This window comes from Hipposideros armiger, unplaced genomic scaffold, assembly GCF_001890085.2.
Source record: "Hipposideros armiger isolate ML-2016 unplaced genomic scaffold, ASM189008v1 scaffold_17, whole genome shotgun sequence".
In the NCBI taxonomy this organism is placed as follows: Eukaryota; Metazoa; Chordata; class Mammalia; order Chiroptera; family Hipposideridae; genus Hipposideros; species Hipposideros armiger.
The window spans coordinates 3,273,792-3,282,314 of record NW_017731367.1 but is presented as its reverse complement, the minus strand read 5'-3'; positions in this window follow the sequence as shown (position 1 = coordinate 3,282,314).

Below are 8,523 nucleotides of genomic sequence, written 5' to 3'. Positions count from 1 at the left end.
TTCCCAGAGGACACTGTGCAGCTTTCACACAGGGCACAACGCCCGGCATCCTGGGTGCTGCCTTACGGGATTCCATGAGACTGTACCTTCCCCGGGGGGAGGGCAGGGGTGGTAGGGAGTGGTTGTGCTTTTACTCCTTGAAGTTTATACCATTGATATAAACTTCTGAACTATCCATATCCATGTCAACATCAATTATCTATTGCAACAATGGTGCTAGGTAATAAACAACCAGGAAACCTCAGTGGCGTACACAATAAACTTCAGTCTTTTCTCCAGGGTCTGTAGGTGGACTGGGCCACTCTGTTGACCTGAGCTGGGCTTAGCTTGGTGACTTTGTTGAGCTTGGTTGGTTCTCCCCACATTTGGGGCCTCAGCAGGGATGACTGTGATGCTTTGTCCCCCACATCCCTCCAGCAGACTAGCTGGTTTTGAGAGAGAGGGAACCCCACAGGCCCCTGGGAAGCGGCACAGTGTCAACTGTGACACAGCCTGTTGACCAAAGCTCGTCACAGGCCAGCTCAGATTCAAGGACAAGGGCCTCGAATGGGAGGGACTGCCAAGCCACACTGCAAAGGACGTGACTATAGGGACCAAATTTACAACAAATTGACCACAGTTTGTGAAACAGAGTAACTGTTCGAAATACGTAGGTTTGATTTTGTTTTTGAATGAATGGATTTTTTCAATGAGCAGTGGAGAGAATTATTAAGTGTTTAGAGGAGCCTTTAAAAAACCCATTACAGTTCAGATTCCATTAAATTGAAAATCTTTGTGTACTGTAATATTTTATAAATCTATCGTATTTCAGCAATGTTCAGTAAAATAGAATTTCGGTAATCAACAATGAAATGATTGGAAAAGTCATTTGGAGTTTGCTGTATTGGAACGTCTGCTATTTACAAGTGTCAACACAATTTCAGAACGGGCTGTCTTGGCGATGGAGCTTTGGGAGTGGCATTTGGAATGTCTGAAAGGGGAGGCAAGTATGTCCACTGCTGGGGCTGGCCAAGGAGCGGGGACCAGAGGGACCTGGGCTTTCAGGAAGAGGGTCTGGTTAGAACCCAAGGACGTGTGGCAGTTGTTTCTTCACCTTGGTTATTTGTCTGTGTTGGTGGCACAGATGCTGGTTGTGTGGAACTAATGGGGCACCCATCCCTGCCAGGAAATCGTCACCATTGCCGGGTGGTGCAGCTGAAAAGAGGGAACGTCAGAAAAACAGGCTCAGGGTGCTTGTGTAGCAAGAAGACTCCAGAGCTAGGGAGCAGTGGGCTGCGCCCTAAACTCCTCTTGCGGTCACTAGACATGGGACCTGCCCCGGTCACTCAATTCCTCCAGCGTCCTCCACGAAAGGGCACGTGATCTTCACTCACGTGAAGTCTGAGCCGTGTAATTGTCTGAGTTTCTTTCTGGCCCTAAGAGCAATGATTCATGCTTTTGAATTAAAGAATAAATTAACAATTAACAGCCTCCGCCTTCCCAACAAAAACAAACAAATAAAAAACCTCTTGCACTGCAAGGAAGAAAAACAAAGCTTATTTATAATCCTGGGTTGAGAAGAGCCATTCTTAGAAGGGCACGAAGGCTAACGTTATTAATCTATCAGTGCATAAAACTTAAAAACCAGACCAAACCAAAATAAAACCATAGCATCATAAAACTTCAGAATGGTAAGAGGTGCTGAAAATTTAGAAGAGTTTGAGCTGTTGGACCAGTCTGTAATAATTCTTCCTGAAGCAGGCAATTTCATGATGATCCACGCAGGCCTCCCCAGAAGAGCTGGGCTGCTCCCCATGGCGGGTGGCCTGGCCTGGCGGGGGGCCCTGTGGGCCTTTTGAGGCAGGAGACCAAGGTGCAGAGGGGTGGCGGGGTGGGGGGCTTCACGCCTGCGCTGTCTGTGGTCCTTCGTGGTCCTTTGGTGGAAGCATCTCACCTCTGAGAACCTGACGCTCTAGACCCACAGATCCCAAAGGAATGGAGACAGAAGACACACATTTGCCCAGTGGGTCCCGGGCATAGTGCTAAGTGGATCCACTTCGACTCGCCCATTGGTTCCTGGAGCTGGACAGTCTACCTCCCCAGGACACAACACCACATAGTGCTTGTTGTTTAAGGGTTAGATATTGAATTCTGGAAGAGGGACTCCCATCCTTGTAGGGTATCATCCGCGACGGAGCCTTAGCTTCACCTTACAAAGGCCATTCTACCTTCTTTCTACCCAGGGCCAGGAAGTCCTGGGGGATGCCATGTGAGACAGGCCCTGTGGTCCTGTGCCCTCATTTGCTTTAACATGTGTCCCTTGACTCAGAGTGACGTTATGTGGTGCCTTGCACAGATGGATCAAACCTATCCAAGGCCTCAGATAGCTGTGGCTGAGGCTTTGCAAGCAACGGCAAACCCATGTTCAGAATGCATGTCAATTTCAGGCAAGGCAAATCACTTCCCAGGGTGTCAGAGTTTCCACTGTAATCAGCTTACCCTTGGGTGACTGATTGGACTGAAATGATATTACGTCAGGGGCTCAGCATTGGTTTCTGTTGCTGAGAGTTGACACTTGGCAGTGGCAGCAGCTAGGTTAGCCTTGGTGAATGACAGCCCCTGCTGTTGAGCCATGCATGGCCCCCACCCCTGCCATGATTGCTATTTCTTATGTGAACCCGTTGGACCATTGCTGGGGTGGCTAATGACCAAGGCTGGCTGGTGTTAACTGGCCGAGTCACTCCTCTGTGTGGTTTTTTAGTGCCTTTTCTATAGTGGGTGCTCTCTGGTGCATGTTAGCATGGCATACACATATCTTCACACCTCTTGTCTACTGCCTTGGCCAATCCATATGCTTCTATCTCACAAGTCCTGTCTCTAATGTTTCTAATTAAGTCCCCAATCTTTCATTCTTACACCTCCGTACCACTGACCCTCCAGTTGAGCCATTTGCCACTGCCCATGAGTCCATGTATATTCTCAACTTGGGCCGTGTTTCTTTCCACACAAAGTGGTGATCAGGAAGGTGATTATATCTTTAAGATCTCCCCACCACTGTCATTTTGTCTTTAGGAATGTATCTCTTAGATCAGTATTTCCAAAACCAATCATCTGGACAACTTGTCCCTCAAAAAAATCTTTCAAAAAAGGGATTTGTGGGCAAAGAGATTTGACAAATGATGAACTCTAGCTCCTTCTTGGAGACACACCCTTCACATCAGCATGTTAATGATTCTGAGAGGTTCTAACACAGAGACTTTTTAAGTCCATTATTTCTCAACTTTTATTCACAGACCTTTCTCTTTCTCTCTCAAGAAAACCAACATATGTTAAAAACCACTTTGTTTAACTAAACCCTAAACTCTAGATTTAAAAATTCATGTAGCCCTGGGCAGGTTACCACATTATGTCTCATATCTTTGCATGAATACATTTATTTAAATTTTCCTTAAGGACCCAGGGAGTTAAGGCAAAATAAAAATTCTGGTTAGTGTAGTATTCCAATAGAAGAGGGAGAGCTATTTGAGATAAATTTCATGCCGTTCACCATTTTTCTTCTCTGGCCCCCTGGCAGTCACTCTCTGTTTATTAAAATCAGGCTCCACAGACATTTGTGTAGAGGAGGCAAGATGTCGAAAGACTTCTCTGAGCCTGTGATTAGGGGCAGAATTTATAGCAGTGCTGGAAATTGCAGCGTACAAAACAGCACAGTAAATTACTGCCAGGGCTGTTAATAGGGAAGGAAGATTCTTGCTGTCTGGGGTCGCCTTGGAGACGGATGGAGGCTGCAGCCTGGCCATCATATGCAAAACCTGTGAGCGCAGGGACCGTTACAACAGAGACTTCTCGGTCAAGTGTCAACAGAGTCCCAGGACAGTGAGCATTTTGATTATGGAGGCAAATGCAAGACCTCTTTCTAGTTTTTGCTTTGAACTAATTAGCTGGGTCTCTTCCATAGGAGCTGACTCTTGGAATCTTCACTGAAACCGCTTGTTATAAATTCAAGCTTTTTGTGTTGGTTATTATCTCTGTTTTGTCTGAGAGAGATCATCCCAGACCTGAGGTTATGCTGGAGAGATTTCATTAATTTCAATAACAGCAAAATAAATCTACGTCTCCAGAAATAGGTAATGTTCCCAAGCAGTGACTCTATCCAAATCTTAACTTCATGTTTAAAAAAGAGTGCTTTGGAAAGCATGGGAGAGGACAGGACTCCGTGTCTTAGAACTAGTGCACATCTGGGGGCATGGGGTGAGCTCTACACCCACATAGAACAGAACTGTGCAAATAGTAAGCCAATGTACAAACAGCAAACACCAAGTCACAAAGATTTACAGATAGTCCCAAATTCCATTTCATACTTTGTAAGTTGTGTGTGTGTGAGAGAGATTTTTGTCTGGTCATCAGCACAACAATTTTTTTTTAAAGATTTTATTGGGGAATTGGGGGAGAGAACAGCATTGGAGAATTGGGGAAGGGGAACAGACAAGTTGCTGTCCTTTTGTTCTTCAGTCTAGTTGTGGAGGATGTTGCTTCACTGGCCCAAGTTGGTATTATCATTGCGCTCTTCCCTGGTGAGGCAGATCCGTCTCCGGCCACTGGACGGCTGCTCACGGCGGCTCACGGGCAGCTCACGCCGGCTGCTGGCCACTCACGGTAGCTTACAGGAGCCCACTGCAGCTCCACTGCAGCTTATGCCGTCGCCAGCAACTCACAGCAGCCCAGCTCCAGGTCGAGCTGTTGTTCAGCATCTTAGCTGTGGAGGGCGCAGCGTCACTGTCCCATGTGGGATCTGAACCAGTGGCCCTGCTGCTCAGAGTTTGCGCTCCCAAGCCAACTCTTAACCAACGAGCCACTCGGCTGGCTCCAACAATTTTTAAATAAGTATTTACTCCATAAAACAAATCCGAAAGCTGCGGTTACCACGGGGAAGAGTGACTGGTGCTTGATGAAGAGACACATAGGAAGGGACTTCGGCAAAGTGAAGGAACGTAACACCTAACCCGGAAATCCTCTTCTCGTTAAAACAAACAAACAAACAAACAAACAAACAAACAAACAAACAAACAAGCTCACAGAGATGCAAACACATAGTGGGCAGTCCATCCAATGACTTATGTCCCACCCCAGAGTTATGGGAGGCATGGAGCTGCAGAGAGTTACTCCCCAAAACCTGACAGGTCTGTCATCTGCACCCACAAGAAGGTGGGGAGTGAATTTCCACAAGTTCCTGAGCAGTGGGGTCTGTGCAGCAGCCTTTCGGGGCTAAAGACACCAAAGCTCTAGAAATATATGTGATGAAGACCTAGAGGCTGTACTTACATTATGAACTTCAAGCAGCTGAAAGACAGAGAGAAAGCAAGTCTGGGAAGGGGCTGTGAATTATATTAAGTTCTTGGTGCAGAGGTACACAGATCGTGGTCACAGAGGATGTCATGACTTAAACAGGGGAAAGGGAGGAAGTTGAAAGAGAATCTGCTCTGTGAGAAGGTCCTTTGTCATGGGCATTATCACACGCAGATGTTGAATGTACACCTTCTATGCCATCCCAATCCTTTCTGCTATCTTGACAACATTTTGTGTTGCGAGAACTTTGGGGAGTATAAATTAATATCCATTTTTTTAAATAATAATGTTCATCTTTTATTGAGCTTTTAACAAGAGCCATTAGGCTAAGCACACAATGTCACAATACTGTGAATTCCACAGTAACCCTGTGGAATTATTTCTAGTTTGTTGAGAAAATGAAAACTTAGAGAATTTAGATAATTAGTCAACAGGGCTGGGTAGTAACAGAGCTGGGACTTGGGATATGGGTGAGGGGTCCTAACCAGGTGGCCCCAACTAGAAAGTGGAGCTGAGATTTAGTTCCTAGAGAGGGCAGACCAGGGAGACGATGTCCTTTCAGATTTGAACCTACATGAGTCTTTGCCTACATGGGTTTTTCACGTTGCACAAAGTATGGCCCCCCCCATTCAATTTTTCATAACAGTTGGTGATTGTGCTTTTAGAATTAATCACTTTCAAAAATATCAAGCAGTAAAGTCACCGGTGATGATGCAGCCGATGTGTTCAGTTAGACAAGACCTATTTTTCTGTGACAGCGTGTTAATCTTAGTAAACTAATTTCACAGCAAACACAATGCCTGACTTTTAAAATTTGTTGCAAGTGTTCTAACGCACAAACCACTTATAAGGCTCTGTTAACCTTACAAAATGAAAATTACTGTGCCTACATTCTAAAGAAAGACCCAGCTCTCAACTGGTTAAAGGTCACCATTTGCTGACCGTCTTTTTAGGTCCAGCTTAATTGTAACATCTGCCATTGTTTTCACTTTGAGTCGTGCCTTGTTATATCCCCTTTGATACTCTAGAATAGATCAAGTGTCTTGGGATCACCATTTAAACTGGTAATGACTGGATGAGTCCCAGAATGCTTTTCCTTGTAAGGGATCTGTTTATTTCAAACGATGCCTCCCTGGTTTTGAATTCATTTTCAACAAACTCATCAACATGTGGTCATCTCAAAGATATGTGCAAATTCCAAGCATTCAGGGAAAAGAAATACAAAGACACTCATGAACCCTAGTTGTGCCCACCCACCATGCTCTCCTCTGAGGTGCCACTTCACTGCATCATCTCCAGTGTCTGCCTGGCCGATGTCCCCATGAGCCCCTGGCCGAGCACGGGGCCTGCTGGATGGTATGTGCTCCATGTTGCATGAAACAATGGGTCCAGCCAGCAGAAATGAAATATGAAGAAAGAGGAATGTGAAGTGCAGTTGCTGTGAAGTCCAACCCGATCAAATCAAAGGGTTTGACAGGTGAGGAAGATGAATGGATACGTGCATAGAAATGGGATAATAGCAGATGAGGCACTGACTTTGCAAAAGAAGGATGGTCTTCCCGGAAAGCATTTATCTAGACAGCTTCACTCTCGGCTCCAGTGCCATTCTGGGTTAAGTTACAACACCATTCGCCCGTCATAACTCACAGGTGTTAATGCTAAAACGTGATGTTGTATGGCACTGTGCGGTTTTCACGGCTCTCTACAGACATTATTTCATTTGAACTTCTCAAAAAGGGTTATTATTCCTTTTCAAGGATGGGGAAACTGAGAGCAGGAGGGGTTAAGTGAGAAGCCCAAAGCTTGGTTGGGGGTGCAGCTGGGACTAGCACATGGTCCGATGTTATGTGTCCTGCTTGGGAAACACCGGCTGTCCCCAGGGGTCTGCCTCGCCACCCCGACTTGCATGAGAAATGCAAGACAGCATTTTTATTGGCTAAGCTCTAATACTCTTTTCGGAAAAAACACTTTAGAAGGGCTTTGTAAAGGAAAATTGATGGGGTAATTATGCTCCTTTCAATGGCCCCAGACATCTGCTGGGCTTGTGGATTGTCTGGAACCCCGGTGGCGTGTGCAGCAGGGTCTGGGAGCCTCTCTCAGCCACAGGGAGAGCCTGAGTCATTTTCTGGGCGGCCTGAGCACATCGTGGGGCAGCTTTGCTGCTGAGCGGTTCAGCATTCTGTTGTACCATATCTGTCGGCCAAAGTTCCCCTCGAGACACGACATGCGCACTAAATGAGGTCAGAAAAGATGCCTGCGACTGTTGGTTTCAAAGCCACTTTCTCGGCAATCTTATGTGATGTCACCCAGAAAAGCAACCCATTTTCTTCCTAGAGCAGGTGCCTCTAACAGGGATTTCGACGGGTCATTTCATTTTAGTTTTGATCTGTAAACATGTCCCCTTTCTATCGCCAGTGTTCCCCTTATTTCTCCATCGTGATCGGTCTCTAGCAGTTGAACCATGTGCTACATTCCTTTCTGTATCTTTTCCTGTTCCTTCTGGGTTGTAACATAGCAACTGAAACATACAAAACCGTAATATGTGCATGTGGTCAAATTTTAAAGTGTATAAAAGGGTATTAGTGAAAAGTAGGGGTGGATTTAAGTTTTATGGGGTCAGAAGTTTATGCAACTTTGAGGGCCCCTCTGTAAGAAAAAATGTCCTGCTTTGGTAAGTCTCCCCAAAGCACATGTCTGCGTGAGCACGTTGTCAGGTCCCCACACCCACCCAGAGCTTGCAAAGAGGCTGGGTTGGGCCACGTGCCCAGCACCGATGAACCCACGACCTGCCCTCCGCACTCTGTTCCCCCTGCCACGAGCACTGGGACCACTTTGCAATCCATCGCCCCAGAATAAATCTGTGCATACCCTAAGCACATAAGAATATTAGTTTTGTCCAATTTTCAGTATTTTTAAGGGACTTATGATACACAATGCATGCCTGACACCTGCATGTACACCCTCTCACCTGCACACTCACCCTCACTTGCACACACACTCTTTCACCTGCACACTCACCCTCTCACCTGCACACTCACCCTCTCACCCGCATACACACCCTCTTACCTTCACACTCGCCCTCTCACCTGAACACACACCCTCTCACCTGCACACACACCCTCTCACCTGCACACTCACCCTCTTACTTGCACACACACTCTCTCACCTGCACACTCACCCTCTCATCTGCACACACAC